The sequence below is a fragment of the Saimiri boliviensis genome, chromosome 14 (assembly GCF_048565385.1).
Source record: "Saimiri boliviensis isolate mSaiBol1 chromosome 14, mSaiBol1.pri, whole genome shotgun sequence".
Lineage (NCBI taxonomy): Eukaryota > Metazoa > Chordata > Mammalia > Primates > Cebidae > Saimiri > Saimiri boliviensis.
Window position 1 is genome coordinate 68,659,233 of NC_133462.1, and position 18,568 is coordinate 68,677,800.

The 18,568-nt window shown below is 37.0% G+C and overlaps 1 protein-coding gene across 10 annotated transcripts in view; it reads right to left on the bottom strand.

Moving 5' to 3' along the window:
- The window catches only part of ESRRG (estrogen related receptor gamma), a 644,467-nt gene that overhangs the window by 450,718 nt on the left and 175,181 nt on the right, over positions 1-18,568 (bottom strand). Inside the window, exon 1 of one of the 10 annotated variants that reach the window (XM_074385200.1) lies at positions 1-18,568. This exon is cut by the window's right edge and continues 10,010 nt beyond it. The exons of the other annotated variants lie outside the window; for them this stretch is intronic. The gene's annotated coding sequence lies outside the window, so the exon portion shown is untranslated. 10 annotated transcript variants of the gene reach the window in all.

Genomic DNA, 18,568 nt, shown 5'->3' on the forward strand with positions numbered 1-18,568 from the left:
CTATTTTCAGAATTTCCTTCAAGCTGGCTTGAACTGAGAGCCATCAATTATTTAAAAGATGTAACATGATGCTTCCTTTGTTGAGGCAAATCTGCAAGCAGACCCCGAGAGAAAATAAAAAATGAATTAGGCAGAATTTTTAGTGCGCTTGAAGAAAACAAAGATTTAGCTATTGGAACTGACTCTTTTAGAAATTGTTCAATTTTGTCTCCTAAAATCCACAAGCCTTTCTTCCCTCTTTCTGTGCCTGTTTATTTATTATTTTCTACAGTAGATCGCACAAACGCGAGAATGAATCATTTCCCAAACTTCTCCTTTCTTTTCAGATTCAGCTTGATGTACTGTCTTCCGTTTAAATTACAAATACGCTAATCTGAAACACTGTTTACCAAGCAGCATTTTAAATGAAAGAAACAAGAAATTGCATCACTCACATTTAAAAAATGACTTTAGACTCTGGACCTCATAAAAAACAGCCGACAGTGTTCTCTGCCTTGGCTGCTGTATTTCAGTCCAGTGAATGAAATTCAATTAGTGAGCTTTGTACTTAGAACATTATGATTCTGATGGTTGGTCTGATCAAAACCGGTGTGCCAAGCCTCAGTTCTGTTTTTTTGGCAGACCACAGTTAAGGAAAAATTCAATAGAGAAGGTTGGCAGGAGAAAAGTTAGTTTCAGAGAAGCTTACTTTTCACCAACAGAAGAAAATATGGGAGGAGGGAGCTGCTCCCTGGAAGTTCGTTATTTACTAAGCGAATGAATTAACTTTTTGAGAAACCTCAGTACCTGAGTCTGTCATTACCAGTTTTAGTACTTTCCAAAAATAGCAATTGGCATAAAGTAAACCAGTACTAACTAGAACCAATAAATCAGAGATTTCATTCATCTTTACGTTTTGACCAGCCTCAGCTTATGTTCCAATGAATCATAGAGAGACCACTGCCTTCATGATGCTATCAGAACCCTCCCAAGTAGAACAAAGGAATGAGCACCTCATAGGAAATGCCAAGCTTTTAGAGTGAAGACTTAAGGTAATTATCAGTTCGAGAGGTGCTGTATCTTTAACACTTCTGAAAACAAACCCACACACAGCAAAAGCAACTGGATACAGCATAGGCCTTCACATGTCTTGACCAGCTATCTGGACCACTACACCATGATTCAGGAACACCACACCCACATCTGCATGGACCAAACAGAATAATAAGAGCAAATCAAACTGATGATTATATGGCTTGATTCTTTGGCCAGCAAAAGTTGACAAGTAATAGTGAAAATTTCCAAAGGATATATAGCCATTGGTCTATTAGTATCGATTAATTAGCCAATTAAGATTTGAGCATCCATTTAAATTTTAGCATTGTTTTCTTAAAACACAGACCACCCCTATATCAATCCATCCATCCATCCATCTATCCTTCCTTCCTTCCTTTCTTCCTTCTCTTTTCTCTTCTCTTTCTCTCTTTCTTAGAGAATCTCACTCTTGTCACCCTAGCTGAAGTGCAGTGATATGATCTCAGACCACTGAATTCAAGTGATTCTCCTGCCTCCGCCTCTCAAGTAGCCAAATTACAGGCACCTACCACCATGCCCAGCTAATTTTTGTATTTTTAGTAGAGATGGTGTTTCAGCAAGTTGCCAGGCTGGTCTTGAACTCCTTATCTCAAGTGGTCTGCCCGCCTTGGCCTCCCAAAATGCTGGGATTATAGGTGTGAGCCACTGCGCTCAGCCTGATTTTTTTGCTTCTCTCACAGGGAATGACACCACCATCCAACTTCTTTTATAATCAAAAACAGAGGAATCATCCTTAGCATTTTTTTTTCATCACCATTATCCATTTCATCTCCACGTTTTTCCCTCTTCTTGGAAAATGATTACAGGAACAATCACATGAAATTCCAAGAAAAAAATGTAAATATATATATCCCAGAAGTGGCATCTGTGTTCTCAGTGCACTCATTGGAAAGTTGTGCTAGGTACTTTACATATTGCCTGAGCGTGACCCAGGATTTAAGCCAGATGAGTAGCCTTGACTCACTGTGCCCTTGGTGCTATTTTTCTCTGGCTCAAAATTCTATGCCCACATTTGTTGTTGATACGAATATATCATGTTGATGTTTTTTTCAGATGATAAAGAGATTCATTCTAAAATAAATCTTTCCTGTATCAAATACCGAAGGCAAAACGCACGCTTCCTTCCTGCCCATAAATGGGCTTCCTCAGATGTACTTTTTTTCAGAATTAGTAAAATGACAAGCTAGAGTGGCTTATTCTTAGCTTTCTAGAGCTAAGGTTGTGCCTGAGTATTTACACCAAGGATATTAGCAAATAATACAAATCAGGTGAGGTGGTTTTATGCCCCCCAGGAGAGCCAGTTATCAACACGTCACTAAGAAGGATTTTACTTTCATCATTCTCTTCTTAGCAAACAGAAAGATCCTTACTGTCCTGCATCGACTCCCATTTTTTTTTCTTCTTTTCCTTTTGCCATGGAAACTAACCAGCAGTCCACCAAAGTGCTTTCCTCTTGCTCCTTGACACGTAGCTAACCATTTTCCAGCCACTCTTGCATTTATGTAAGGCCATGAGATGAGTTTTCCTCCATGGAAAGAGAGTAGAAATGACAGGAGCCTCCCCATACTTGGTCCATAAAAACTCTCCTGCTCACTGTATCCCACATGTCTCCTTTTCTGCAGATGACAGATGTAGGAAACTGTGGACCCTGTATTGAGGTCAGAGAGCCACAAGACAGAAGGAGCTCGGCCTTGAAATCATCACTTGAAAGAGACCCCAATCAGGAACACCCATTAGAAACTTTTCGTGAAGGAAAAATTAACTTTTATTATGTTTGAAACATCAAATATTTGGGAGTTGGTTTGATACCCCAACCACCACTGCTGTAACTAAGCACTTTTCCCCGCTCTTCTTTCGACAATTCCTCCCACCAGCTACTAATCTGGAGATGAGAAATGGTCAAGATTAGGAAGAAAGAAACAGGGGACCCGGCCAGGCACTGTGGCTCATGCCCATAATCCCAGTACTTTGGGAGGCAGAGGAGGGTGGATCACTGGTGGTGTGTGCCGTAATCCCAGCTACTCAGGTGGCTAAGGCAGGAGAATCACTTGAACCTGGACACAGAGGTTGCAGTGAGCCGACATCATGCTACTGCACTCCAGCTTGGGCGACAGAGTGAGATTCCATCTCAAAAAAAAAAAAAAAAAAAAAGAGAGAGAGAGAGAGAGAAAGAAAGAAAGTAAAATGAAATAGGGGACCTAATAGATACTGTTTTCTCACCTAGAGTTTTTATAGCACTTTAGAGTTTTTGGTTCTGTGTGCTAGGGCAATACGTTTAGAAAGTCATCAGCTAGAACTGTGTTATTTCCATACTTACAGTACAGGGTGCGGCTTATTGGTTTTCCCTACGGTGATGTCACCTAAAGGAAACGTTCCAATTTAGAATCATTTCCACGTTAGAAATATATGAAGAATCCAATCCACATGCCCTACGCCTTGTCAAGGAAATTAACTATAAAGACAGTATTGATATTATACAATTAAAATGAGAGCTCTTAACATATTTAATTTCCCCCTGACCTGACTTTCTTCAGTCATTATGGACCAAAAGTATGAATTCATTATTTGCAAATAGCCCCGATTGTTTAATGTATTCTAACAGAAACTAAGACACCCCCTTGCAGGCACGCGTGCATGTGCACGCACACACACATACACATACACACACACACACTCACACACACACACTCAAGCACACATGTTTCTGTCTCTATCAAGGGCAAAAATAATAAAGAAGGTAAAGATAAGAAACACTCTAAGTTGTTAACAATGTAGACTTAGTGTAGTAGAACTACAAACATGTTTTTAGTCCATATGTCGTATCTTTCTATAATACTCAAAGTGAAAAAAGGAAGGGAAAGGAGGAGGAAGGGTGGCAGGGTGGGAGGGAGGAAAGTAAGGAAACAGAAAAACTGTCTTAACCTTTCCAGATTCTCTACTATATATAGCGTCATGTACCCCCTCTCCCCCATAAACTGGTATGAGGAATATATTTGGGGGTATTTGGGATTGTTGTGCTCTCAAAACTTTAACAATCATGGCTCTGAGGCTTAATCACTTGTATGTGTTACAAAACCAGATGGTTCAAGTGGGTGTTTGTTTACAAGCTCTTTGCATAAGGTTTTTAGCTGTTTTTTAGACCAAAGCTGAATATTTCCACTAAGAAATAAGGCACTGAGGAATTAATGGAAAACCACTGGATCTCATAGGTCCCTGCATTTCCTGCATTCACTCTGACACCGTTTGGTGTACTTTTTCAAGGATCTATTTAGGGCTCCCAAAACAAGAACATAAGCTTAGAGCACTTTGAGTTCTAGTTTATGGGACTCCAGCATAATTTGGGAGAAGGAGGCCTCTCCCCTGGGCTCAGCATTGTTCTGGATGCTGTCAGTGAATCAGCTGGGAAAGAAGAAAGTGCTCTGCCTTCCCAACACCTTCACCATGCTGAACCTCTTGAACTTATTATGTTTCCTGTTTGAACTGGCTTCTCCCACTGAGTTGTTTTGACCAGCCATATCCATCTCCAGCTCCCTCCTTCTGGATTTAGATGAAAGGAGAGAGAAAACTTTACTGGAGATCCCCCTGTTCTTTGTTTCCTGTACATTAACCACACGGCTACTATCTGCAAACATGCAAAGGCACAGGTTTATTTACTGCAAAATAAGTGAAATCATGTTGAAGGTTTCTTAAGGGAGAATAAAAGGGTTCATCAAGGCACAAACTTCTATGACTTTGAAAAGATGAGCATGTGTTTCTGGTTTTCTGGATGAAAACGTCACCCCTCTCCTAGCACACTGTCCACTCTGTATTTGACCTTCTTTCAACAGAAAGAGAGGCAGTCAATGCTTGCTTCTCTTCATTTTTAACAAGGTTAATCATGTCAATCATAGTTAGCATCCATACTATTAATGTCTGAGATCATAAGTATTACCTAAACTGGCCTCTTTCCTGTCACCACCTAATCAGTTCCAAAAATTTACAATATTTGAGGTGAGAAAGGCAAGGACAGTACATGAATATCTTGACATTTTTGTGAGCTTGTCTCTGTCATCTTCTAAAACAAATGAGCAAGAAATTATAAACTAACTGAAAATGTGTTTCATCATTATCATTTGAGTCTTCTCTTTTACTAGTTTGGGGAGGGGAAAAAAATGAGCTTTCCTAACTTCTTTTTTTTTTTTTTGAGACAGAGTCTCACTCTGTCACCCAGGCTGGAGTGCAGTCGTGCCATGTCGGCTGACTGCAACCTCTACATCCCGGGTTCTGGCCATCTCCAGCCTCAGCCTTCCAAGTAACTGGGATTACGGACGTGTGCCACCATGCCCAGCTAATTTTTGTATTTTTAGTAGAGAAAGAGTTTCACCGTGTTGGCAAGGCTGGTCTCAAACTCCTGACCTCAGGTGATCCACCCACCTCAGCTTCCAAAAGTGCTGGGGTTACAGGCATGAATCACCGAAACCAGCCCTCACTTCTTTTGAATTACTTCACCAAAATGAGGTATTATTTGACTGCATTTTCAGGATAAGAAAGTGCTTCATTTACTATTAATTTTGTCTAGAGAGCAACATGGCTTCTGGCCCATAATCAGTGTTCCATAATTGTATGTTGAATGAGCTACTAGATACGACTATCTTCCAATTCTAACAAACTCAAAACTTAATTTAATGTATGTCATTAGACTTTACAATGTAATATAGGAACACCTAGATAAATTAGCACATTCATGATTTATGTGACTGTTTTGCCTCTTATCCTGAAGGTAACTTTTAAGAAAGAGCTTTTTCATTGTTTATAGCTTTTAATAAAGGAAAGTATATCTGGTAGAATTCAAAAGACTTGAAATACTGCCTAGATTGTCAACAAAAGAAATCAAGCTTAGAAAATACTTGTCTGTGGAAACAGCATCCACCATAGAGTAGTAAACTCTCAATTAAAACTTATTAAATGAATTCATAAATAATAACCAGCTTCATATCAAGGTAAAGATCTAGGCTGAGTACAAAAGGTTAAACAGAAACTCAATTCCTGATTTGCTATCCTATACTCTATTTATTTGTCCATTATTATGGGCAATGATTTATTCTATTTATGACATAGACCATGTTACACAATTACTGAAGATGTTCAAAAACTCTTCCAGAAATTCCTATTATTAGTTGTATCGCTATTCTGAAAGCACATTTCTCTTATTTTTTAAAAAAATATGTGGAGTATCCACCTAATGATAGGTGTCATATACAGAACTTTCATGAGGCATCAAACATGAAATTTAGTTTAAAATTAGTGGTCACATGAAATGAGCATGTTTAAAACCAAGAAGTGATATCCTCTAATCACAATCCTCTAATAAACACTGGGAAAAGCTGTGATGGTCTCAGCACACAGAGAACTCCTTCTCTGCAGATCAAAGGAGAGCGGAAAACACCAGCAGCAGCCATGAAATATCACTTGTATCCACTATTTATGTTTTATATCCTGTCAACAGCAGAATGTTCATTTAGCATCAGACACAAGTTATTCAGGGACTTAGATGATGCAGCAAGTGTCAATACTGATGTTACTATTTACAGCCCAATAAACTATACTTTGAACAATATTAGTAATATAAAGCCTAGGTAGCACTCCTAGTATTAGTGCCTTAATACAGATATATTGCTATAAGCATAGTTTACAGCATGGAACATAAACACAAATCCAGTGATACTAATAAATCATTTTCTTGACTGCTTAAAAACGTACTGCCAAAATGGGCTTTATGCATTACACAATGGAGCAGAAGGCAGCGATATATATTTAAATTTTCCATTTTTAAGCTGTCACTCAAAAACTTTCATACTTTTTTTAGCTTATTGATCTTACGAGCTTGTGATAAGACTTCAACTGCTTGGTTGGGCTGTTTTTAGCTTCTGCTTCTTATTAAAAGAGCTAAATCAGGAATCACAAAATGCTACTAATTTAGCACTTTCCAATAGAAATGAAAACTAAAAACAGCACCAAAATAGTGTAACCCTCATGTTTTATTGCCCTAGAATCCCAGATTTAACTACTATATAGCATAATAATGGGTATAATGGAACTATTTATCATTATGTATATGTGTGTGTGTATATAATATATATACACACACACACACACAGTGCAAAATATACAAGCTTGCATTAAATATACTAAAATGATTGTGACAGGATTCTGACTCTTGTATTTTGCACAAGAAAATACACACACAGACATACACATGCTATATATACGTGTGTGTGTGTGTGTATGTGTGTGTGTGTAATATATATTAAAGGTTCTGCAGTTCTGTTTCCCACTTGTTCTTTAATTGACAAAGAAACATATATCCTTAATTCCTTAATGTTTTAACCACTTCTTACCTTCAATGTACACCCAACAATCTAAATATCCTCAGTAGAACAGCTGGAGTAATTGGCTACATCTAATCAACCAGCTTGTGTAAATGTTCTCCACCCCACACTCTGCCAATACTCCCGCTTGTTTTTGAGTGGCAAATTACATACCACAATCGGAAAAGTTTCAAGTGCTGATTTGGGCCTCAGAACCCTGTCCTCTCAACCCTGCGGGTGCTCTCACATTCAACTTTCTGCAAGCTCTTCAGGGTGATTTGTTTTCTCCCCTCAGTGCTGGCCCCAAAGTTCAAGGCTTAGTGTGGAGGAGATAGTGGCCCTCATAGCTAATGGCCCATATTTCGCAAAGGGCAGCATGGAAAGAAGCCAGAGCCTCACGAGGACAGGGTCCATAATAAATATTCCCGTGATGAATGAGTCGTGTGGTCATGGTCAGGGGTCTTACTGCATTCCTGAATCTTACCCACTCAAACATGACAGAGCACTGGGTTTGTTCTTATTCCCCCCATGGCATCCTCCTGCGGTGTCTTAACCAGTAAAGATGGTGGTAGCCACTATGAAACAAATTTATTCTCGGCAAAAATAGCTGCTGGAATTTTTGTCACGATCATTATATCCACCTTCTGAGTGGATCCTGAGCGGCAGGCAAGATAGCAAAATCAGTACCCCAAAACCTAAAATGCAATAAAAAAAAAAATAAAACTAAATTTAAAAAAAAAAAATGCACGCGTAACAAAGACAAGATTTTTTTTTTTTTTTTTTTTTTTTTTTAGTGTATCTAAAATCATCAGTCTTCCAGAAACAGCTCCAATTGTCAATCATTTTAAACTTCCTGCAACATTTCCAACTGAGCCTCCAGATATTTCCTGGCATTGCTTTGCTGTCAGCTACTACACATGGACACCACCAAGAGTCATCAATTTTCTACAGAGCTCGCTGTTTCATTTTTGAAACCCTTACTTCCACCAATTCAACTGCGTCTTTGAAGACTGCCTCACACTCACTCACACTGGGCCACTTCGGCATGTCTACAATCTGCATATGTATATGTATGTGGGAGTGTGCACACCCAACCACAGAGGCACATTTCCATTTCTCCCCCACATAAATATGGTGATGAATTGGCCGCTTAGAGCTTTTCTGACAGCCAGTCGAAATGGTAGCTACAATGACCAGGGGATGTCCTAGTTCCTCCATGCAGAAAGATATTCAGCGCACGTAATAATTATCCATCCATCTCGTTCACACTAAAGGCATGGCAATGCAATTTTGGCCTTATAATCAAGACCATATGACAAAAACCAAGGCCATTAGGGACCAATTTCGAGTATTCTCTGCAAGACAATGATTTTCCAACTGCACTTACATATGCTGAATAGTTACCTCTGCACGACCGCACCTGCTCTCATTTACCTAACCCCTCTGTTTTCCAAAGCCTTTCTTAGTAATGCAATAGAGCAGAGTTTTAAAGGCTTGCAGGCTTTTTTTTTCCCTTCGTTATTTTTTTTTTTTTCCATTTTCCAAAGCATACTATGAAAATCCTGAGGGCAACATTTCTGCTCATGCCAATGACCGTATTTCAGAGATTTGTTCTCTTCTGTTCCCTCTCCCCTGGTACCTTCATCCTTACTCTTGGCCCTGCTTGCTTTCCTTTGAATTGAAGCATGGTCTTCAGTTCAGGCCCATAATTACTTCACATATAATTCTGACCTCACCACTTCAGGTTCAGTGACACAATAGCGTTATCTCTGAAAGGACGTGATATCATCATAAATCAAAGAGCTGCACAGGCAAAGGTGCTATTTGCAAAGTGGGAAGAATACTAAAATTATTTTGAAATTATATAAAATACAGCTCAGGTATTCTTTTGTGTCTTATTTATAATGCTTAAAGAAATGATATAAGAGATATAAATCTTAAAATAATAATATCATATATCATTAATGATGTATCAATTTGGGGGCAATGGAAATAAATCATAAGAGTAGTAAGAAGGAAAACATTCAAAAGCTTATGCAAAATGGAAACTGGCCCAGACACTTTTTATTACTATCATTACTTTAGATTTTCTATAGATTCCATGCCCCTTCCTATTTTTCAATTGTTGAAGAGAAGATAAACATGCCTAAAACATCAATTAATTGTCATCTTGGTTCTTGAGATTATGAACCAAGTTATATCATATCTTGTTTCTGAACATATTTTTTTAGATTATGAGATAATGGGCTTGTTATAATATGAGTGCAATCAGTATTTTTTTAATTGCACTGCTCCATGGATTAAAAAATGCTATAAGTAATAACTCAATATATTAAAACAATAAAAACTTTAATGCAGTCCCTCTCCACTGAAGAAGTCTTCACACCTCTCAGATGGCCATTTTCAGGAAAGCTTTGTAAAGATACTCAAAAACTCCCTATCCCTGCATTGGAGCCATCAAAACCAAGTTCAGTTTGCTTCATTCTATGCCCTGGAAATTCCATCATTATTCCTACTTCTTGCTGCTTAATTTAACATGATGAAGCCTGGCCTCTTCTAGGAAAACAAGAGCAGAATGCATTATGCAACTTTCAATATAAGGCACTCAAGAGCTCCTAATTACTTGATTTAGGCATATGTAAATAAGAAGACCTTATATAAAATCAGTCAAAGATCATGCCTTGAGCGTTCCACCAGTTGAACAATATTCTGATTACCTAATCAGGTTCTAAATGTATGTATAATGTATGCCTCAGAATATCAAGGCTATCACATATAAAGCAGTATGGTTCACGTTAATATATATGCTGTTTCTTCAATTAAGACATTGCCAGCTGACAGGCAGAGGAGTAAGTTATGACATCTCAGTAGTGATCTTGCCTGAGCATGTGTGAACTTAGCTGTTCATCTGATTGTCACTTCATTGGTACTATTTGCATTGGCAACAGCATATGGAGTTGAGTTTCTGTTCCCTTTATTTTTAGTTGACATGTAATAATCGTACATATTTATGGGGTATAGAGTGACATTTCAATACATATACCCAATGTGTAATGATCAAATTAGGGTAATTAGAATATCCATCACCATAACCATTTATCATTTCTTTGCATTGGGAACATTCAAAATTTCTCTTCTAGATTTTTTGAACATATACACTGAATTATTGTTAATGACATTTAACCTACAGTGCTATAGAACGCTAGAATTTATTCCACCTATCTAGCTGTAATTTTGTAGTTAGTCAACCTCTCCCATCCTCCCCTCACGTCTGCTCCTTTCAGCCTCTAATAACCATAACTATACTCTCTATTTCTATGAACTGAATTTTTTTTATCTTCCATGTGTAAGAATATCTAGGGTATTTCTTTTCTTTGCCTGACTTATTTCACTTGCTATAATGTCCTTCAGGGTCATCCACATTGCTGTGAATGATAAGATTTCATTCTTTTTTAATGGCTGGATGTTATTCCATTGTGTCTATATACTACATTTTCTTTATCCATTAATTCATTGATGGTCACTTAGGATGACTCCATATCTTGGCAATTGTGAATGATGTTGCAATAAATGTAAGAGTGTAGATAACTCTTCAATATGCTGATTTCTTTTCTATTGGATAAATACATAATAGCGGGATTGTCGGGTCACACAGCAGGTCTAGTTTTTGTTTTTTTTTTTTTTTTTTTTTTTTTAAAAAAAACCCTCCATGCTGTTCACCTTAGTGGCTGTGGTAATTTACATTTCCACTAGAAGTATATAAGATTTCCCCTTTCTCTGCATCCTCATCAGCATTTGTTCGTCTTTTTGATAATAGCCATTCTAAATGAAGTGAAATGATATCTCATTATGGTTTCGATTTTTGCAATTCCGACTAGTGATTTTGAGCATTTTTTCAAATACTTATTGACTATTTGCGCATCTACTTTTAAGAAATTTCTGCTGAGATCTGTTGCCCATTTCTAATTGAATTATTTGTTTTGTTTTGTTTTTGCTGGTATTTGTGTTTCTTGTGTATTCTGGATATTGGTATCTTGTTACAGCCAGTCTGTCAGTTTGCAAATATTTTCTCCCATTTACAGGTTGTCTTTTGACTTCGTAAATTGTTTTCTTTGCTGTGCAGAAGTTTTTCAGTTTAATATACTTCCATTTATCTACTTTCTGGTTGCTGTCTGTGCTTTTACAGTCTTATATGCAAAATCTTTTCTTAGACCAACGTCCTGAAGAGTTTCCTGTGTGGTTTTTTTCTAGTAGTTTTATAGTTTCGGGTCTTCCAGCTAGTCTGTAATTCATTTTGAGTTTATTTTTGTATGTGGTGAGGGATACAGATGTAGTTTCATTTTTCTGTGCACAGATATCCACTTTCCCCAATACCATTTCTTGAAGAGGGTGTCCTTTCCTCAATGAATGTTTTTGGCACCTTTGCGGAAAATCAATTGCCTATAAATATGTGAATTTATTGCTGGGTTATCTATTGTGTTCCATTGATCTATGTGTCTGTTTTTATCATCAGTGCCATGCTGTTTTGATCACTGTCTCTTTGTAGTACATTTTGAAGTCAGGTAGTGTGATGCCTCCAGCTTTGTTCCTTTTAGTATTGCTTTGGCTGTTTGAGGTCTTTTGTGGTTACATATTATGGAATTTGTTTTAACTTAAATTTGATTATCTTAAAATGCCTTCAAAAAAGATTGACCTGTGGTGATGCACTAGGAATAATGTCACTGGGTATGAAGGAACTATCTTGTCTGATGCCTTGCTGTGCAGTTAGAGACAACAGAAATGGCCAAGTCTTCCAGAAAAAAATAATAAAATTTTGAAAGCTAACAGAGGTTGGCGTGAACAATTCCAATGTCACTTGCATGGCGATTTTTATCCATCAAAATTTTTCAATCAAGGAATAAATAAAACCAAAAGGTTAACCAAATAGGAAAAACTACAAAATAAAAATTAGATGAAATCCTAGTTTCTGCAAGTCTTGAAATTATATTTCAACCTTAAAGGTATTAAAAGCATGTTATGAAAAACATCATATCACTGTAATATTAAAAATATTGACTAGTGGATAAAAGTGATTCCAAAGAATTTAAATGTGAAAAGGACTTGGTTAGGTTCTTTGCTGAGCATGGGGGATATCATTTTCTTTTTGCCTTCTTCTTCACTGTTTGCTTCTTTTATCTTGTCTGTGGATTGTTGCTCATGTCCCAGTCCTCTAAAAGTTAAAGAAGCTAAGTCCTTGGATCTCTTCTTTTATCTTTCTACCCTCTCCCTAGGTGGTCACAGCTAGTCTCCATAACTTTGAATACCATATATACTTACAGATCCCAAAAGTATAACTTTAGCCAAGATGTCCCCTGTGAACTCCAGAAATATTTATCTATCTTCCTACTCAGCACATTTATTTGGATCTAACATGCATATTTGTCTAATATGCATCTCAAAATTAACATTTCCAAAAATGAATCCTCATTGCTCTCACTCTTTTACCAAATCTATCTTTCCCCAATATTTTACATCTTGTGGTTGGCTGCACAGCCCAAAAACTTTAAAAGTATCCTCAACTCTTTCTTTCTCTAACACCACCCATGCAATCCATTTGGCTCTTCCTTCAAAGCACATCCAGAGCTGATCAGTTCCTCTCATTTCATCCTCACCACCTCATTCCACAGAACCAGCCTCTCCCTCCTGGACGATGGTAATGGCATCCTGACTGGTTTCCCTGTCACCCTCACCCTCTTCAGTCTATTCTCCATAGGCAAGCCACAGTGATATATTTTTCTTTTTTGAAAGTCTAAGTATTAAGTTACTCATTAAATAACTAATTATTGCCTATGATAAGATGCACAAATTTTAAGAGTAAAGTTTGATGAGTTTTGCCTAGTACATACATTCTTAAAACCATCTCCATCGAGTTACAGGACATTTCTATCATCCCAGAAAGTTTCCCTTATGATCCTGTCTAGTCAGTCACCTCCCAGAGGAAACCAGTGTTCTGATTCTTACTATGAAAGCTTAGTTCGCTTGTTTCAGAAGGTCACATGAATGGAAACATATAGTATGCCCCACCATGTGTGCCTGTTTTTTTTTTTTACCACATCATAACATTTATGAGATTCATCTGTTATTGAGAGTATTTGTAGTTACATCATTTTACTGATGAGTAATATTCTATTGCATAAATATCCCCTAATTTCTTCATTATTTGTTGATGGACATTTTGAGTTGTTTCACACATTTTAGGCATTGTGAATAAAGATGTTATAAACACTGCACAAAACTTTTTGTGAATCTATGCTTTTGTTGTTCTTGAGTAAATACCTAAGAGCGGAATTGCTGGGTCATAGGTAAAAATCTTTAGTTTCATAAAAACTGCCTATTTTTCAAAGTGTTGTGCTATTTTACACACTCACTAACAATGAACAAAAATTCAGCTTACACTACATATTTATAGGTATTTGTCAGTGGGTTCTTGCTGATACTGTTTTAATTTTAGCCATTCTAATGAGTATACAGTGGCTTCTCACTGTGGTTTTAATCCATCTTTCCCTGATGACTAATGATTGTGAACATATTTTCATATGCTTATTATTTGTATATCTTTTGTGAGGTGTATGTTCAAGTCTTTTGCAAATTTTTAAAGAGTGATCTTTTAAAAATATGTTAGGCCTTATCACTTCTCTGCTCAGAGCAATCCAATAGCATTTCAGATCACTCACTAGGAGCCAAAAGTATTTACAACATCCACTAAATCACAACACGATCTGCTGCTCGGGTAACATTCTGATCTCATTTGCTAGTACTGCTCCATCTGCTTAGACACTTCATTCTCCTGGTGTCCTTGAGAATCCAATCACCAGACCTCTCAGAGCTCCTGTTCCCTCTGCGGGGACTTTCTTGTCCCAGAGATCCACCTGCCTGTTTTCTCATTTCCTTTAGTACCTTCTGGAATATTGTGCACAAAATAGCAACCAGATCTCTAGCATTCCCTATTTCCTTCATCCAGTTTTATTTTTCCCATAAGACCCATGAAGATGTGATTATTTTTACACTTATTTTTTAGTTCCTTTGCCGCTCTCATTCCTCCCTTTTACACTTTCATCTTCCTTCCTTCCTCTTTCCCTTCCTCCCTCCCCTCCTCTCTTCCTCCTTTCCTCCCTTCCTTCTTTCCCTCCTTCCTTCCTTTTCTCCTTCCTTCCTTCTTTCCTTCCTTCCTTCTGTTATTTATGGTTTATCTCATTCTACCAAAATACAAGCTCTATGAGGACAAGGAACTTTTGCCCATTCATTCCACAACTTTTGCTCGCTACTGATTCCTAGATCCTAGAACGAATTTTTAGCCCTCCAGAAGTGTTGAGAGGACTATATTTTTTAACTCTTTACCAACGTAAAGACATAACATTTTAGTCTTCAACTATATTTTAAAAGCTGCAGATATATCTATTTAAAAGGAAAAAAAAAACCCTAAAACTGTGCTCCCAAACACTGTACTAAATCAATTTCATTTTTAAGAAATGAGGCCAGGAATGTTTGCTCATACCTGAAATCCCAGCACTTTGGGAAGCTAAGTCAGGAGGATCACTTGAGCCCAGAAATTTGAGACCAGCCTGGGCAACATGGCAAGAGCCTATCTTAAAAAAAATAGCTGGATGCAGTGGCACACACCTGTAGTCCCAGCTGCTTGGAGGACTGAGACAGCAGGATCCCTGAAGCTCAAGAGTTCAAGGCAAGAGTAAACTATGATTGTGGCACTGCACTCCAGCCTGGGTGACAAGGCAAGACCCTGCCTCTAAAATAAACAAATAAATGAATAAATATTTTTTTAAAGTTTTTAAAAACTGAAACTGAGTAAGCATGTGAATCATATAGACTTCCTAGAACAAAGTAAAAAATTATATATTTTATATATCTATAAATATACCTACATCTGTACATATATATGTATACAGAATTTGTTAAGTAAAGTAATAATAAAATAGATAAATAAACTAACCTATACTGGGTGCTTACTGTTAACCCTCACAAGAATCCCACAGGGAACTATTTCCTCTTTACAGATAAGAACACTGAGGCTTAGGGAGTTTAAGCAACCTGTTAAATTCACACAGCCGGTCAGTTCTAAAGTCAGGATTTAAACTGTATTACATTTTATCAGTTTGCCTAAATATTATGTATGTGTGCATATGTACATTTAACTTGAATTAGACATAGAACAATTAAGAACAAAGTCTGAAAGAAAACAATCTAGTCCCCTGCAGTGCTTTCACAAGATAATTATCATGTACATATCTTACGATGTTAGAATTTTCTTTTTGTAATTGTTAGAGACTATATATATATATATATATTATATGTAAGTTACGAAACATAACAATAAACTCTTACGGATCTACCATCCAGCTTAAATAATGAGCATTGCCAAACTGTTAAAGCTACCTGTCTTCCTCAATTCCACTCAGCTACCTTCCTCACCAGAAGTAAATGCCACCTTGAATTGTGTGCACATTACTACTTTGTTCTACTTAGAAATTTGATTAAATGAATGTGTCCCTAAATGATATACTGTTTAGGTTATTTCTATGCGATTTTTCAAGATGGTATCATACTGTATATAGTCCTCTGTGGTTGTTTTTTGTCTTCTCATTAAATACTATGCTATTACGACTCCTCTATGGGTTGGTTTGTTTGTCGAGATAGAGTCTCACTCTGTTGTCCAGGCTGGAGTGAAGTGGCATAATCATGGCTCGCTGCAGCCTTGAATTCTTGAGCCCAGGTGATCCTCATGCCTCAACCTCTTGAGTAGCTGAGACTATAGGTGCATGCCACCATGCCTGGCTAATTAAAAGAAAATATTTTTGTAGAAACAGCATCTCTCCGTGTTACCTAGGCAGGTCTTGAATTCCTGGCTTCAAGCAGTTCTCCCATCTACCTCAAAATGCTGGAATTACAGGTGTGAATCACCAGGCCTCACCCAATTCCTTCATGTTAATACTCACAGCATTGGTTCATTGATTTTAACACTCTACTGTATTCCTTGTAGGAACATACCAAATCTATTTGTTCATCCTTTTTCAGGCTTCTTCCATCAGACATCAAAATATATTACAAAGCTACTGTAAGACAATATGATAGTTATACAAAGAGGGAGAGACAAATTGGTCAATAGGACTAGATTGAGAGCTTACAAAAAAGACCTTGCCAGATGGTAACTTGGAATCTAACAAAGTAAATTGCAGATCTGTGGGAACAGGATGAACTATTCAGTAAATTGTGCTGTGATAACTGATTAATCTTAAAAGAAACTCTACCTTATACTACACACAACAAATTCCAGTTGGACTAAAGGTTGTGAAAAGCAAACCTCTATAACTTTAAGAAGATAATATAGCAGAATATCTTTATGACCTCAGTCAGCAAAAAGAAAATTATTTTGCCAACACAAAAAACACCAACCATAAAAAAATGATAATGTCAATCTGATATGAAATTATTTTTATCAAAGGATACCATAAAGAAAATGAAAGAAACCACAAACTATTAGAAGATATTTAGAATGTAAACTATCTCTTATTAAGAATTTATTTTTTTAAATATATTTCTACCTTCCCTGAAATAGTCACAACTTAAGAATTTTATTGTTTCTTTTTCTATTTCTTCCTAGAGCTTGGAAGAGTAGGTGGTACTTGATACATTGCTGATTAACAAACTTTTATTTTAGGTTGTTTTCTATAGCAGCATATGTAAAATTTTACCTTGTTTTAAACAAAGGCTACTAACTATAGGTGGCATTGTTGTAACATACATCATGTTCTCAATTACCTGTATGACAGCAAAGACTGATACTAGTAAAACTTCATTTAAGTTTCTTAATTCAATTGAATGAGAAGGTCATTGACACTTCCATAATTGCTACTGAAAACCATTTGGCTAAAAGAGAAACACACACACACACACACACACACACACATATACACACAAAAAAATTGTGACATAATCTTTATGACAAATTATTCATTTTAAAGGAATTACCCACTATGATTCTTGTTACAGGATCATTACTGCAATTAATTTACCTAAGAAATTATTTGATACCTCTAACCCTACAGTCAAACATGACATAATTTATACAACCATAAAGAAAAAAAAATGTCAGTGCTTTCTGTTATTTTTTAAACTGCAAATAGAAAGTCCAATTTTCAAGCTTTGTTCTTATTCAAAAGTATGGAATAAACACAAAGGAATCAAAAGAACTAGCAAGAGAAAGAAAGTGGTTTGGGAGAATCTGAGAGCAGCCCTCATACTACAGATGGCTGGCAAGCTGGTAACCTCAGTGTGAGGCCCTGGCATTGCCTAAGTACTACTGAATGCTGGTGACCTGGTTATTTCCTCCCAAATAAGGACCTCTGGTCAAGTCTTTTGAGTTTTTCTGCTTTCTTCTCTGTCTTCATTCCAAGAAGACAGGACTTAGTGTAGCTAAGTGCCTAAAATTCCCTTGTCTGTGAATGTTTAAAAACGTGTTCCCACTTGAAAGCATGGCAGAGACAGAGGTGTAAATGAACATTTCAGGCTACAAATTTAATCTGTAAAGTCCTGCATCTGTTGTCTCATCCATTAGATGGTGTGTTTCCACAAGTAGGAACCTTTTTCCTTTACTTTTCTTTTCTTATTGTTAAATCGTAAAAATTACTGCTAGGCTAACAAATCTTGTTGCTAAAACACAAAGCCAGCACACTACCAGAAGGTATGAGTAGAAGTGCCCTGTATAGGAACCATTGAAATCTAATCACTTTAAAGCTTTCTAAAAAGGCACTGTATTTCAGGGCTACATAACCAATATATTACACAGAGAAAACCTAGAGCTTAGAAAAGAACAGTGAACATGAACATAGGTGTAGAAAATAGTGACTGAGAATGTGTATACAATTAATATGACATGATGGGAAGTCAAAAAAAGAACCAGGTAGAGTATCAGTTTCTGTGTATAGAGAATGGCTCCTGATATTGGGAAAATGTGGAAATTCACACACATATGGGTTAGAGACCCATATGTGTCACTCACAAGCCATATGACCCTGAACAAGTTCTATAATCTCTCTTGGTTGTTTCTTGAAAGGACAGGAAAACAATATTCGACTCACTGAGTTGTTTGGAGA